The 16,315-nt window shown below is 33.7% G+C and overlaps 1 long non-coding RNA gene across 1 annotated transcript in view; it reads left to right on the forward strand.

Annotated features, from left to right (window-relative positions):
- The first annotated feature begins 5,170 nt into the window (after positions 1-5,170).
- Positions 5,171-16,315, forward strand: part of LOC128233066 (uncharacterized) — a 42,433-nt gene continuing 31,288 nt past the window's right edge. Inside the window, exon 1 of the long non-coding RNA XR_008260605.1 lies at positions 5,171-5,399. This is a non-coding gene — a long non-coding RNA (uncharacterized LOC128233066). The remainder of the gene's footprint in view (positions 5,400-16,315) is intronic.

Here is a 16,315-nt window from a genome sequence, read left to right on the forward strand (position 1 = left end):
ACAATGGTCACGTGATTGGCAGCCTTGATTTTCAGCTTCTGAAAAAAATAACGTTTGTTTGTGAAGTGAGCAAACTATCATTAGCTGGTTTTATCACATGTTGTATCGTTTATTATCGTTTATTATCAACGAGCTAGTAGTAAAGAATTTCTTACCAATTGTATAGTATAGATACTCTTCTTCTCTCGCTACCTGGAATTAGTACGTCGAATGCATGTTTATGCAATCATACTTACATCTAATCTCTCATAATAATCTTGGTCTGGAAAATAATTATAAAGGAAAACGGCAAATAAATCCTGTAAACATATTGTTGTAAGCAATGCTCAACACAATACTTTAAAGCAACACCTGTCTTCAGTCGTAAACCAATGTTTCACATTGTGCAAGCAATACCGAACGTAACCAAAAACAGACATTTTTTAATTAAATCTGGCTTTCAAGATTAAATTGACATTTACTGAATACAAAATATGTTTCAAATCGCTTTCGACCGGACGTAATGTCTTTTCAGCTTAAGTTTAAAGTCGGATTTCCATTAAAAATTAAACATAACAGCGCAGTATTTGAGAGCAATAAATTAATCGAAAGCTCAGAACTAATTTTTGCTACAAAAGAAGCCAATTAATTTGGATGTTTTGAAATAGGAAACGAAATTGCGATTTGTCATGGCACGTGTTTTCCTTCGAATTGAAAAACTTTTGCACACATTGTTTTTATTTCTCGTCAGAATTATACTTGAAATATGTTGATATGAAAAAGGTTTGAAGGGAATATTGTGACGCAATATAAATCGAAGTACATTTAACACAAACTTATCCATGATGAATAAGCTGAACGGACATCCAAGATTGCGGCATGATGCCGTGAGGTTTTGAACGTTGTATAATTACAATAAAGTGACGCATGTTTAGAAGGCAAGCTAAATATATCTTTATTGTAAATTCTACATAATTAAGGAAACTTTGGTTCCCTCTGTTACTCTGTTACTGACGTAGAACGGAAAAATATACGACCACCTTGTATATTCGGAACAAAAAAAATCAGTCTGAATTATTGTGAATCACTCTCATTTACCTTTATTCTTATGATGTTTGGGACACAGGCAGAGTACATGGAGTAAATGCATCCGGTGACCACTAATAAGCAAGCAACATTATGAGAAATGACAAAACTAAGTGAAAAATTGTTAGAAGAACCCTTCCACGATATTTCGTCATCAATTACTCGAAACATATTTTATTTGTCCAAAGTACAAGTAACTAAGAAATAAGTTTTCAAAATATATTTTAACATTAACATTTATAAATCAAGTCTTTTTTGAGCTCAAATGAAAAACAAAAAACAAAACAACAAAAACAAATAAAAACACAAAACATTCGAATCCATAAAAGTATGTTCTTCGAATGCATTCGTTATTATGATTATTTTAAATTCCACTAATACATCCGTCCAGTGTTAGCCGTTGGTAGCCTTCGTATGAAAAACTGAAACGGTTTTGTGGAAATAAGAACAAAGTTAAAACTCGAATGACGTCACAAATGCTCGTTTTAAAAGCAACAAGCGAACTAAAATTGAAATAATGTTATATAAAATTATTAATACGTCAGTCTATGCAAAAATCAATATCCATGGAAACAGTACACAGTTACTGTTTATTAAATATAATATTGCATTTTTCGCTTTGAACTGGGATGTATTTATGCATTCGTTTTCTAATGGGGTTTTGTATTACAAAATACGAAAGGACACGGCATTGCAAAAGACACATTGTAAACGGCAAAAACAGTTGTGGAAATTCTGATGCCTAGTAAATTGATCGACGCACTCTGTTAATACAACTTTCAAAGCAATATTCTACTTTATCACCTGTCCAGGTAACCTAAGAACCATCCTGTGTGTATTAGTATATTGCGTACAATTTCATTCACATATAAAGGATTTAAAGGATATAAATTATGTAGAAGTTTTTATTAAAACCCGAAGTAAGCTAGTATAACTATGTTCAGTACAAAGAATTCAAAGGAAGTTAAACATGGACTATTGACGTTAAACATTATCAATAGAAATTACAGGGACAGGCCCTGTAGCCTAATATTTACATCAACTCCGCAATTCATTCCTAAATTAAAAGGAGAAAACTAATTTATACGCGTTATTCCAAAACGAAAATAATGACCGAAGTTTGATCCTGTTATATTACGCCTTAAGATTATTCGACAAATGTTGGTCTTGCTGTTGACTAATTTCCGACATGAACGTTGATAACAATAATTTACATGTTTCCTTCATTTTTTTTTAAATGGCCTGAAGACAATCCGTTAAATGTATAAAGTCACATATAAGTATTTATATGAAAAAATACAGAAGCAAGCTCAGTAGTCGAAAGTTTAAACGTAAACTTATAAACACTTATTTCCTACATTACATAAACATAGTAAAGTATACGTTTGCATGTCATAAAATATTGGGAATAGCTGTCATATCAATTCAATTTTGAATACAGCTTTATTTTTAGGAAAAAGTTCATGTTTCTTTGAATTTTAGAATGGATTTATTTAGTAGTGGACGACTGTGCCTACCTTTATCCGTACACATTGTCTAAGTATCTAAAACGCCAGCAAACAAAAAAACTTATATTAATATGTTTCTGTCTTAAATCAGAGGGAAATAATGCAGTAGCATATTTCACTTTAGAATTCTGTTGATACTATTATAGTCTTTGTATTCAATTTTACATACACTGATAAGAGAATGCAGGTTCTTCATGAAAGTGTATATTTTCCTATCTTAATTGAACCGACGTATGTATCGTCTTATAATATTTACGAATTGTGTTTCGCTGATCTTATATGTATATATGCCGATACAAATATTTATCAAATCAAAGACGTAATTCTTTGAAGGTTGAAATAGAACCATTATCTCTTTGCGTAGTAAATTTGACATTTCATTGATATTTACTTATTTACGAAAACATATTTTTACAGAGACAATGTTATTTCAGCTATTATCATGGAATGCAAATAAGACATGGTTTCATAGCGACTTAAATACCGTTTAAAAGACAATATTTACACCTCAACTTCCATTCCTTAAATGAACTGCCTTTCGGCAATTGCGTTCATCAATCGATGAACGCAACATCTTCGGATATGTTCGGATCGTAATTCATTGCATAACAATATACATGAAAGCTATTGATCTTGTTATTGGTTGTATTGTGTCAGCAGGTCCCGTAAAATATAGATCAACATTTTAGGAAGTGTTTATTATATTTTAAATATATTGGTGCCAGAAGTGTTTCAATTTTTACGTTTTAAAGTGATTTCAAGTGGTTGATCTTTTCCCGCGTTATTGTGACGTCATTTGAAAAAAAATGTTTCCGGTTATAGTCGGGTCGTTCTATTTACAGAATGGGTAAGAACGGATTACTGAAAAGTTTTCTTAAATGAAATTAAATAGTTTTTTAACAATTCTTGAATGAAATAATGAACTATTGGTGTAAATATAAGGAATGAATTGCGGGGTTGATGTCATTATCGGGGATATGAACGCAATTGGGTTGGTCAAAGTACGCGTGGAGTCCTTCGGACTCCACACACATTGACCAACCCAATTGCGTTCATACCCCGATAATGACATCAACCCCGCAATTCATTCCTTAAGTAAAAAGTTGCTGTGTGTCAATAAAAGTCATGATGGTATTGGACGTTGTCTTAAAACAGCTGAGCATTTAGATCTATCCAGCCATCTGTGTAAGTTTGCTGCTAATTTGATAGAATGATTGACTACAGAACCGTACCGAAAACCTTCCTATTGTTAAAATGTGATGCATTAAAGCAGCAATATTGTTTAAAAAGATAGTTAAACAACACTTACACGGAGTATAAGTGGCCAAGACACCAGGCATACGTGTCATTTGTAGTTAAGTTGTAATATACTGACCATACCTACAGGAGAAGTTAGTGTAATACAAATGGTAACATATCATCATTATGTATGATTTCACTACAAAGTGTTATATATATATATATACTGTTAAACCCTCGGCGAGGCTCTAAGCCTCCATTAAAATTGATTGGTTGCAATATTTCGACTTAATCAATACTATAATGGAAACTACAAAGACAAGCCCGGTAGTAAAATAGAAAGTATATGCCCTGTTCAGAAGCAAACTGCAAGGGCCCCAAAAATGATTTACTAGCAGCGCAAACATATAAACACTATGTACTCTAAACAATCATACCACACACGCATTTAAATAGCTTTACTGATATATGATGGGATTTTCGCCTAAAAACATTCATTAAAACAAATGGAAGAAATGAGCGATCTCAATTTAAACGGGGCTGGCGCCGAATGTCCATGTTTCTCTGGAGTTATCAAAATTATTCAGATAGAGCTCTGTGCATATTCGGCTTATATTACTTCAACAAGCATCTCTGGAATTCCTTTTACGATATCCTTTACCTTTCCTGTATACACCACCATCCACTTTAGTTAAAAGCCCTGTATTCCTAAACACTTAAAAAAATAGAATGCACAAGAGTAATTCACCGACCCCATCGACTCTAAAGAGTTAAGTATAACAAGCTTACGTTTGTTATTGTCTTACTTAACATTGATTTTTTAAAGTAAAAACAAAATGTTTATCATAAAAATATATTCGTTTACTTGGTTCAAAAACAAATACAATGAGCTAAGCATAATTCTGATATGAGGGACTAAAACTTGTACGAGAAATTAGGGAACAGGGATTTAAACAGTTTTCGATTACTCAGTCTTACTCGTGACCCATTTTGTATGAATAATGTAAATGCCATTAAAAATACATTATAAATAAGAATCACAAAGAAACAGAATCACAAAATACACATATATATTCTACACAGCATATGCTTATATATAATATAAACACACTGATAAGCCAATTACAACAAATCAAACTACATCATTCACATAGTTTTAATGTGGTTAAAACTATAACAAAATGAATGAAGTAAAGTTCAGTGATCGTTTGTTATTTGTTGTTGTTGTTTTTTTAAATCATGCTTAAAGCGCGCATATAACTAACAAGAAATACAGTATTACATTTGTTTTGTTTCAAAGCGTCAAATCTTCAGGAAAATAAACAAGGAACTTAACTTCCTGATTTCTGTTTAATAACAAAACATTGCTTCAGTTTACTGCTGCGGCTTAAACGGGAAGTAACGCATTTAAATTATATATAAGAACAAATTATCAAAAGTTAAGTATTTAAAATATCCAAACTTATTTTTTGTCTGAATTTAAAGGTGATTGATAATAATTTTCCAAGACAATGGAAGTGAGGGTATACTGGTTGTGCATGTTGTCTTAAGCCTCACTTTGGTGCAAGACACATCTGCCTGGACTGGGTGAGTTTGTTTATCATTCATATCTTCTGTTTTTTAAACATAGTTTGTTTATTTTTTGCCTTTTCCTTAGTAACCGATTATGTTTTGTTGTTCTCATGGATATCAGCGCCCATGTTAACACAACACGGTTGCAATGTAAAGTGGAAGGTTATGTATTTTCAGTGTAATTTCCCACAATATTCCACCGATAAGCCACGAACGAACTATTTATGTTTGTTTTCATGAGGTGAAACATTTTGAGACTTTACAATGTTAAATAAAACAAATGTGTTCTTTATATGGCTTAAAATAAAAGTTTACGAAATGTCATTTGGGAAATGACGTCGTTGAAATTGGGTGTCAGCCCAGTGCACGCCAAGCTTTTGATATGAATGTGTGAGAGCGGGCAAGAACATTGAAGCATATCAAATTGTTAATAAGATGGTGGCATACCAGTTTAATGTTACTGGTAAATCTAAATAAATAAAGGAAAAACAGGTTAATAACACTGCGAAAAATGGTTGAATATACGGGAAAGAACGGTCCCGTACATCTTGAATATACGGGCGTGTTCTGACCCGTATATCCAACGTGTACGGTACCCGTACACTAATACGTATACGGAACACCACGTGTACGGACTTCCGTATATCCATCCCCGTATTCGTGAATATACGGAGTTGTCAATGTTTAAAAATTTGTTTTTATTTCTTTCACGTATTTTTGAAAAACTACATATTTTTAGCATAGCATTTTTTGGCAAAACTATATGTATGGATGTACTGAGCCCGTACACTCACAAGTTCGGGATTGATTTACGGACCCCGTACATGCAACGTGTACGGGATGAATATACGGACCCCGTACATGCAACGTGTACGGGATGAATATACGGACCACGTACATGCAACATGTACGGGATGAATATACGGACCTCGTACACGAAACATGTACGGGATGGATAAACGGACCCCGAACACGCAACGTGTACGGGATGAATAAACGGATCCCGTACACGTAACGTGTACGGGATGGCTATAGGACTCCGTACATGCAGCGTGTACGGGATGGAAATACGGACCCCGTACACGCAACGTGTACGGGATGGATATACGGACGCGTACACGCAACATGTACGGGATTGGAATACGAAACACGTACATGGATGAATGTACGGACCTTATACAAGATGAACCTAGGTAGGGTTTGACCGTGTTTGACACGGATGATAAGAAATAACGAATACATGCTGTTTTTTTATGAATCATTATTTATAGACATAAGAAAAACCAGTATCTATATCAAGATTTAAAAATGGCATGTTTGAGAAATCAATGTTAAATGTCATTCTTGATCGGCCTAACATAATCATTTCATTGTGGCATTTGCTCAAACAAAATGTTGTATGATTAAAATTCCACTGTCTTGTCAAACAACAATTTATACAGGCTGTTAAAACAAACATCAGGAAAACATTCCACAACTAGGAGTTCCATTCTGCGATTTCTTGGCTTCAGGCATTAGGTCAAATTGCGCACGGGCATGAGGTCACTGAAAAAAGAAATTAATAGATTTGATATAATACAGCAATATGGCAAATTAATCACCATGAAGTTAGAAAACCCCGTGATAGAAAAACCATTAGCAAATGTGACACAACCTATGTACTAATTCTAGACTTGTTAAAGATAGACCCTCAAAGCATTAAAAACTGTAATCTTTGGCATTTTTTAAGCAGTTTACTGTGATCTTCGTGCTTGAATTGAAGGAGTTTATACAAAAGTTAGCTAAATCTGAGACAAAATATTTATGTCAAAACGTTAAATCTGTGAGAGTGCAGCTCTAAATAATTCAACCAGTCCATTCCCAGATGTGAGCATAAAACATAAACATAAATCTGTGTTGTACATGACATTTCTATGAATTATTGTCAATGTATGCCAACTTATATTTAATAAAAGTAAATTCAATACATAGCCTGTATTAATTCATAAAGACATACACATTTATTATTTTATTTTTTCCCTTCAAAATTTTACCAGCGAGCCAAAAATTGCCAAATGTCAAAATGTCTAAACCTTTTAGATTTCCATCTTTCTTCTGTTGTGCAATTATTCTACTTAAACATTATTTTAGGCTCACAATGCTGTACCTTATTTAAAATAACAAACCCACATTTCATCAGAATTGAAGTTTATCCGGTCGTTCAATTGTTCACGTTCGAATTATAAATTCCAATGCACGGTTCACAGACATAATTACTAACTAATACTCGCCCATCAAAATCAAAAATTAAATAAAACAGTGAATTATTTGAATCTAGAAAAAAATATTAAATCTAGAATGCTTAGACCAAGTTGAGATTGATATCTTATATTAACACAGTGCATAGACTCTATACACTATATGGATATGCACGATACACCGTGACAGTACATACACTGGTGTTATATTCTATACCAGTATATACTGTGCACGGTATATATTCTATTCATTCTCAGAGGTGTTGAAGCAGTGCTTCAACACCCCTGTTCTCTATACAATGTATACAGCCAGAGATTTTGAAGATTTACTTCAACTCCTCTGTTATAGTCTATATACATTGTGGAAGCGTGCACTATACTCTATTCATTGTCAAGAGGTGTTGAAGCAGTGCTTCAACACCCCTGTTCTCTATACAATGTATACAGCCAGAAATTTTGAAGATTTACTTCAACTCCTCTGTTATAGTCTATATACATTGTGGAAGCGTGCACTATACTCTATTCATTGTCAAGAGGTGTTGAAGCAGTGCTTCAACACCCCTGTTCTCTATACAATGTATACAGCCAGAGATTTTGAAGATTTACTTCAACTCCTCTGTTATAGTCTATATACATTGTGGAAGCGTGCACTATACTCTATTCATTGTCAAGAGGTGTTGAAGCAGTGCTTCAACACCCCTGTGCTCTATACAATGTATACAGCCAGAGATTTTGAAGATTTACTTCAACTCCTCTGTTATAGTCTATATACATTGTGGAAGCGTGCACTATACTCTATTCATTCTTAGAGGTGTTGAAGCAGTGCTTCAACACCTCTGTTCTCTATGCAATGTATACAGCCAGAGATTTTGAAGATTTACTTCAACTTCTCTGTTATAGTCTATATACATTGTGGTAGCGTGCGCTATACTCTATTCATTTTCAGAGGTGTTGAAGCAGTGCTTCAACACCCCTGGTCTCTATGCAATGTATCAACCAGAGATTTTGAAACTTTTCATCAATTCCTCTGTTATAGTCTATATACATTGTGGTGGCGTGCACTATTCTCTATCTGTAAATTTGAACCTGTGTTATAGTCTATATACATTGTGGTAGCGTGCACTATACTATACTCATTCTCAGAGGTGTTGAAGCAGTGCTTCAACACCTCTGTTCTCTATTCAATGTATACAAACGGAGATTTTTGAACAAAAAATGGAGAAAACTGCACAAAAATAATTTTGATGAATTTATGTCATATCAGGCAACATATATCATAGAACAATTATATGGCGCAAAAAATGATTTTTGGGGTAAAATGTTGGAAAAATTAAATGAAAATGACAATTTATGAATTTTGCCAATAACTCTGCCTTATTTTGCAATAAAAACACCAGAACTACTGCAGCTAATATATATCATTTAACATTATTATATATTATATAGAAACACAGTTTTTTTTAAAATATGATTTTCGGGGTAAAATGTATGAAAAATTAAATGGAAATGATAATTTCTGGAATTTGCCAATAACTTTTTCAAATATTGCAATAGAATGACCAGAATTACTGTATTTCATAAATATTACAGTTTAATATATCAAAAGTAAAGAAACTATGTAATTTTGTGAAATGTGAATTTTGGGGAAAATGTTTGAAAAATTAAATAAAAATGAGAATTTCTGAAATTGCGAATTATAAGCACAAATTTTGCAATACAATGACCAGAAATTTTACTGTATTCAATAGATACTATAATACAGTATAACAAACCTAAAGTGTAGAAACCATGTATTGTGTGAAGTGTGATTTGGGGGGTAAAATGAAATTAAATAAAAATCGACACACAGCAGTTATCAAACAACACAAATAAACAAAAATCATTTATGTGCATTTTTCTGAAATTGTCTCCTTAATTTTTGAAGCTCTGCATCAATCCTCTGTCAAATCAATTAACCTTGTTCTCTGTATTCATTTATGATGATCCCCTTTTAGTTAATAAATCTTTTGAAATCATTGAAAATTGACCTTTTTCTCTGTCACCTGTATGTCGATGAATTTTATAATGCAGATATTTGCCAGACTCGCAAAATTCATAACAAACCAAAAGCCCAAGGCATTTTTTCAAGAATATAATGCGACAGTCACTTGGGTGTGGAGCCTTGCCCAGCAACGTCTACATTTTTAAATTGTCATAGCCTAAAATCATAGCCTAAAATTGTCATTTCCCGACATGCCAACATTTAGACATATCCAACATGATAACCCAAACTAAGGTCTCCCTAGGCTAAATACTTTTCCAGCTAGACACTAGAATTGGACCTACAATATCGAAGATGTCCATAAAACCCAATTCACATAACAGGACAGGAGACCAGGACAACCAAAAGACATGGTTGTCTATGTTATAAACAAACAAGACTATGCATTTACCATAACTGTATTTATTTTGAACATGAACAGAACATTAGTAAATTTAATCCTAAGAATCTGATGTCAATAATCCCGTACATGTATGTATATCTATGTCCATCAATATGATAAGAAATGGAAGTTTCTTCTAAAACATACACAGAAACAGCTATTGTTCATATAAACCATAACATAAGGTGTCTTATAATTATGTCAACAAGAGCTGTCTTTGGACAGCACGCTCAATTAAATGAGGCTTTGTCTTAAAAATGAATACAATAATGATGTAATATGTGCCTGTCGAAAGCAATAAAAAGAGTCAAATTAAAAAGTTAACTAGAAATGCTGCAATGCAACAAGAACTTCAGCCTTTATTGTGAGATTCAGTTTTAAATGTATTAAAACTGAAGTTATTCAGTACCAAGCATTTTTCTATTTTTAGTTACAGTGACCATGACCCTAGGGACCCAAATCAAATATAACAAGAGTGACAGTCACAAAATACGCCCATCAATAATTTCTTGGATTCTAAGACAACTTACTGTCACATTGGCGAAGTCAGATGAGAATTGTTCAAGTTAGAGAGTGGACAAAGCTTAAATGGCAAGGGCAGTAATCCTGAAGTGCTTCGGGGCATTTGGCTGATTATCATACTTGACCGATTTATTTTACCAACAAATATTTTCAGCAAGTTTGGTGAAGATCAGATGATAACTGTTCAAATTAGACAGTGGACAAAGCAGAAATGGCAAATTTTGACCAATTCAAGGGCCATAATCCTGAAGAGCCTGGCTGGTTATAGAACTTTGCCAAGAATATATACCAACAAACATTTATAGTAGCAAGTTTGGTGAAATTCGGATAAAAACTGTTCAAGTTTGAGAGTAGACAAAGCTAAAATGGCCAATTTTGATAAATTCAGGGGGCCATAACTCTGGAGTGCCTAAAGCGATTAGGCTGGTTATCGAACTTGACCTAGATATTTCACCAACAAACACTTTCATGAAGTTTGGTGGAAATTGGATGAGAAATGTTTAAGTAAGAGAGCGGACAAAGCTAAAATGGACAATTTTGACAAGTTCAGGGGGCCATAACTCTGGAGTGCCTAAAGCGATTTGGCTGGTTATTGAACTTGACCGAGATATTTCACCAACAAACACTTTCATGACGTTTGGTGGAAATTGGATGAGAAATGATCAAGTTAGAGAGCGGACAAAGCTAAAATGGCCAATTTTGACAAATTCAGGGGGCCATAACTCTGGAGTGCCTAAAACGATTTGGCTGGTTATCGAACTTGACCTAGATATTTCACCAACAAACACTTTCATGAAGTTTGGTGGAAATTGGATGAGAAATGTTTAAGTTAGAGAGCGGACAACATTGTGGAGCCGCATGCCCGCCCGCCGCCCGCCCAATTTTGACAAATTCAGGGGGCCATAACTCTGGAGTGCCTAGAGCGATTTGGCTGGTTATCGATCTTGACCTAGATATTTCACCAACAAACACTTTCATGAAGTTTGGTGGAAATTGGATGAGAAATGTTCAAGTTAGAGAGCGGACAACATTGTGGAGCTGCCCGCCCGCCCGCCATGGGTGTTCCCATAATACGGCCATCGTAAGATGGGCGTATAAAAATGAATGGAAATTTTGCCTTTAGACAGTTATTAAATGGTAAATAATATTTGACAGTTATCTATGTACATCTACATTTTAACTTTAAAAAGGTTTCCTTGACATTAAACGATCATTTGTTTTTATAAACAAAAAAATAACAAAACAATGTGGCGAACAGATCAAGAATCTAGGTTTAAGAAGTGACATTTCTAGAGGCTTACCATGTGCTCCAATATGTATGGAACTTAATAACCATGGTTTTATTGAATTTATACTGTCATATAGGGTAATGTGCAATATAGTTAACAGAACACTCAAAAGTACAATGAAACATTTAGGTTAGAAGTTAAAATATAATTAGACAATTAGCCATAATTGACCAAGTCAGTATGGAAATTAACAACAGAACAAGGTAACTAAAAAATAATATAGATTAAAAATAAACATATATGATTTGCATTCATTTAATTAAAGTTTAAAACAAACTTTTAATAATGAGCTAGCTCAATTGTTACTAAGCAATGTGCTTTATTGCTCACCTCAGAACCAGACACATTATTTGTTTCAATAATATGTTCACAATATTTTATTCACTAAAATATGTGCCTAATTATTAACTTTTTACATGTTATGCCTTATTTGTTGAAAAGTCTTGCTGGCTAAGTTGTGATTTATGATGAGGAAACAATACCTCTATGAATAGCAATTTTTAAGGTTTTTAATACTTGACTTAGTGACTCCTGTTTCATATTACCTACATTCATTCTTTAAGGAAAGCTTGGGAAGAGAATATGGCCTATAAAACTAGAACATAGTATTTTTCTAAAACTTGACCAAATTTCATTCATATAAAGTGGAACTTGAGGCCACTCTAATCAAACACATTTTGACCATTAAACAAGTTTCACCTAATATTATTTAAATGTTGACGAGAATAAATACTGACAAATATCATGAAAAATTATATATATAGTTTCTGAAGCATTTACAGTTTATATTATTAGAACAAACAACCTACATGCTTTTTGTCCAACCTGAACAGTTATCAATCTCTACTAAGATTTTTTTGGTAAACATATTCTGGCCAGTATGAATAAAGACCAAAGAGACAAGAGCTGTCACAGAGACAGCGCTCTCGACTATTCCGCTGCTTTTCAGTGAAAGGATTGAAAAGTTTTGGCGAAACATGCATGGATCACTGTTAGATTAGATTTCAATGCAATACATGATGTGCGGAGATATTAACATAAATGTGGTTACATGCAAAATTTTAACCAGAATTTTTATCTTACTTGATTATTCAATTAGGTTGGGTGGTTGTATAAAGTCTCAATGCAATTCATACAGTAGTTGCTGAGATATTAACCTATGTGTGCTTACATGCAAAACCTTAACCAGAATTTCTGAGTGAAATAATAAAGGCAAGTATTTGCATTAAATGCAAACTATAGTTATATAACTTGGAAAATTAAGTAGGTTGGATGGTTGAGTACCATTGTATCAAGTCTCAATGCAATACCTCAAGCAGTTGCTGAGATATTAACCTATGTGTGCTTGCATGCAAAACCTTAACCAGAATTTCTAAGTCAAATAATAAAGGCCTATTATTTACATTAAATGCAAACTAGAGTTATCTTACTTGTTTAAATAAGTAGGTTGGATGGTTGAGTACCATTGTATCAAGTCTCAATGCAATACCTCAAGCAGTTGCTGAGATATTAACCCTATGTGTGCTTGCATGCAAAACCTTAACCAGAATTTCTAAGTCAAATAATAAAGGCCTATTATTTACATTAAATGCAAACTAGAGTTATCTTACTTGTTTAAATAAGTAGGTTGGATGGTTGAGTACCATTGTATCAAGTCTCAATGCAATACCTCAAGTAGTTGCTGAGATATTAACCTATGTGTGCTTGCATGCAAAACCTTAACCAGAATTTCTAAGTCAAATATTAAAGGCCTATTATTGGCATTAAATGCAAAGTAGAGTTATCAAGCTTGGTTAATTAAGTAGGTTGGATGGTTGAGTACCATTGTATAAAGTCTCAATGCAATACCTCAAGTAGTTGCTGAGATATTAACCTATGTGTAATTGCACGCAAACCCTTAACCAAGGGGTGACGCCGACGCCGACGCTTGGGTGAGTAGTATAGCTCTCCATATTCTTCGAAAAGTTGAGCTAAAAATGAGTCCCCATACTAAAGTGTTAACACTGTATGAAACTGTTATAAATAAAAATGAAGGACAGACTATGATCAATCACAATAGTTCAACATGAGCACTTTGTACTGTGTTGAGGTAAATGTTAATCATCCAACTTATTTAAGGGTAATCTATTTTCAAATCTATAATGTATTTGTCTGTTAAAAGTTAAAATTGGTATATCATTCCAATTTTAGTGAATCTTTATGTGACGGATGTCTCGTCCATTAAGTTGCCTTCAATGAAGATTTTGAAGTCAGACCGTCTCTTGTTGGATGTGGGGAGTTTTCTGAAAGAAAAAGGAACATTAAGCAATACATAAACACAGTTCCATTGTTGGCTTCAAATATTGAACTATTAAGGAGCTTTTCATTCATTTGTGCCATTGGCTTCAATGTTAAAATTTGATAGTTACCCCATATAATATAAGTATCATTTGAAAGGGCTTTGCATACTGATTACTTATATGTAAAATCAATGACAAGAACATATTTTCACCTTGAAAAGTTATTGCTGGCATCCCAAAATCACATTATTGTTCATCAGATACATTAAGTTATTATCTATCTTGCAAAAGCTCTATGGTTGATTTTGAAATATGATAGTTCTTATACATATTATATCTTAATATTAAAAATTAGCCACACTTTTTGTGATAAAGATTTTATATATATGCACATAAAAATATGTAACAAAAAATATACAAATAAATAAGAAATGATAAAAACACACAAATCTTAGTTTATTTTACATTGATAGATAGTTCATATAAACTTTGCTAAACACAGAAAGAAAATAATTGTTTCCATTACAGGATTTGAACCTGGACAATTAATTTTAATGTGAATGAGCATATTTGAGCATGATCACAACTGTGCATTACAACAAAGGATAACATTGAAAACTAACAAAGGGCAACTACTACAAAAAAAATCTTGAGTTATGGTTTCTGTGCACTGCACTTCTGCTAAATGAGATCTATCTGTACATATTTAAAGTTTGAGATCAACACCTCAAAGACTTTTCAAGTTCTGCTGCAGACAAAAACTCAGTAAGAAATATAACAAAGGGTTATTACAAAAGAACTGTAAACAGAGTTATGGTCCCTTAGCACTGCACTTCTTCTCAATAGGGATCTATCTGTATATGAAGTTTGAAGTTAATTCCTGGGGGATTTATGCTCAAGATTACATTCCGTGCACACGCACACACACGTGCACAATTACACAATTACTGTATCCACTTTGCCTTTTGGCAAGGGATAATCAATAGATTAGTCCTCATCATCACGGTCTTAAACAAACATGATGAACATAATCATAGCATGCATAAAACAGTTTACAGTTGTATCAAATCTGGAATAAAAACTGTACCTAGATGAATTTGTAACAGGTGGTGATCAGTCATCACTTTCCTGTTTCCTGTTTCTCATTGTGTCATTCCTGTATCTCATTGTGTCTTAGTTGGTTTAGTACAACTCTGGCCTGGTCCACAATTGCAACAACTGAAAAACAACTGAACAATTAGCAAAAGAGAACTTATACCTTAAATGTACATAATATATTGCTACTAAAAAATGACTCATACTGTCAAACACTTGTTTCCATGAAAAACTACAGCTATCACCTATTGTAATAAGAGGTTTCACTGAGAGTGATGTTTGCTTTTAAGCATACAGTAACCAATTAGGCAATAATTTTAAAACTGCCAAGCACAAAATAAACATAAGAAAATAATCCTTAATATACCAAAAACAGAATAGTGTTTTGTTAAATTAAAGTAAACAAGAGCTGTCACAGTATGTGACGAATGCCCCCGAATGTGACATTGACCTACGAACAAGGTCAGTACATGAAAAGTTGATCTTGCCTTTACGTGTCAAATACATATGGCAAGTTATTTTAAATTGCCTCTGAACATAAAAAAATACCACCCATACTTGACAACCTACACTGTAATGTCCTTATATTCAGAATTCCCTTGTGAATAAACACTTAGTGTATCTTTCACCTTAGAGGTAGGGACATGGGTCTTGCACACGACACCTCGCCTTCGTATGTGGAACACATGTAGCAAGTGATTTTAAAATCTGTCCATACAAGGGAAAGTAACAGCACTGACACGACAACCTATACTCTATGTCCTTATATGCAGCACTCCATTGTGAATAAACACTAAGTGTGACCTTGACCTTTGAGGCAGGGACACGGGTCTTGCACACGACACGTCGTCTTGGTATGTGGAACACATGTGGCAAGTTATTTTAAAATCTGTCCATACAAGGGAAAGTTACAGCCCGGACACGACAACCTATACTCTATGTCCTTATATGCAGCACTCCATTGTGAATAAACACTATGTGTGACCTTGACCTTTGAGGCAGGGACACGGGTCTTGCACGTGACACGTCGTCTTGGTATGTGGAACACATGTGGCAAGTTATTTTAAAATCTGTCCATACAAGAGA

Source organism: Mya arenaria, chromosome 1 (assembly GCF_026914265.1).
Source record: "Mya arenaria isolate MELC-2E11 chromosome 1, ASM2691426v1".
NCBI lineage: Eukaryota > Metazoa > Mollusca > Bivalvia > Myida > Myidae > Mya > Mya arenaria.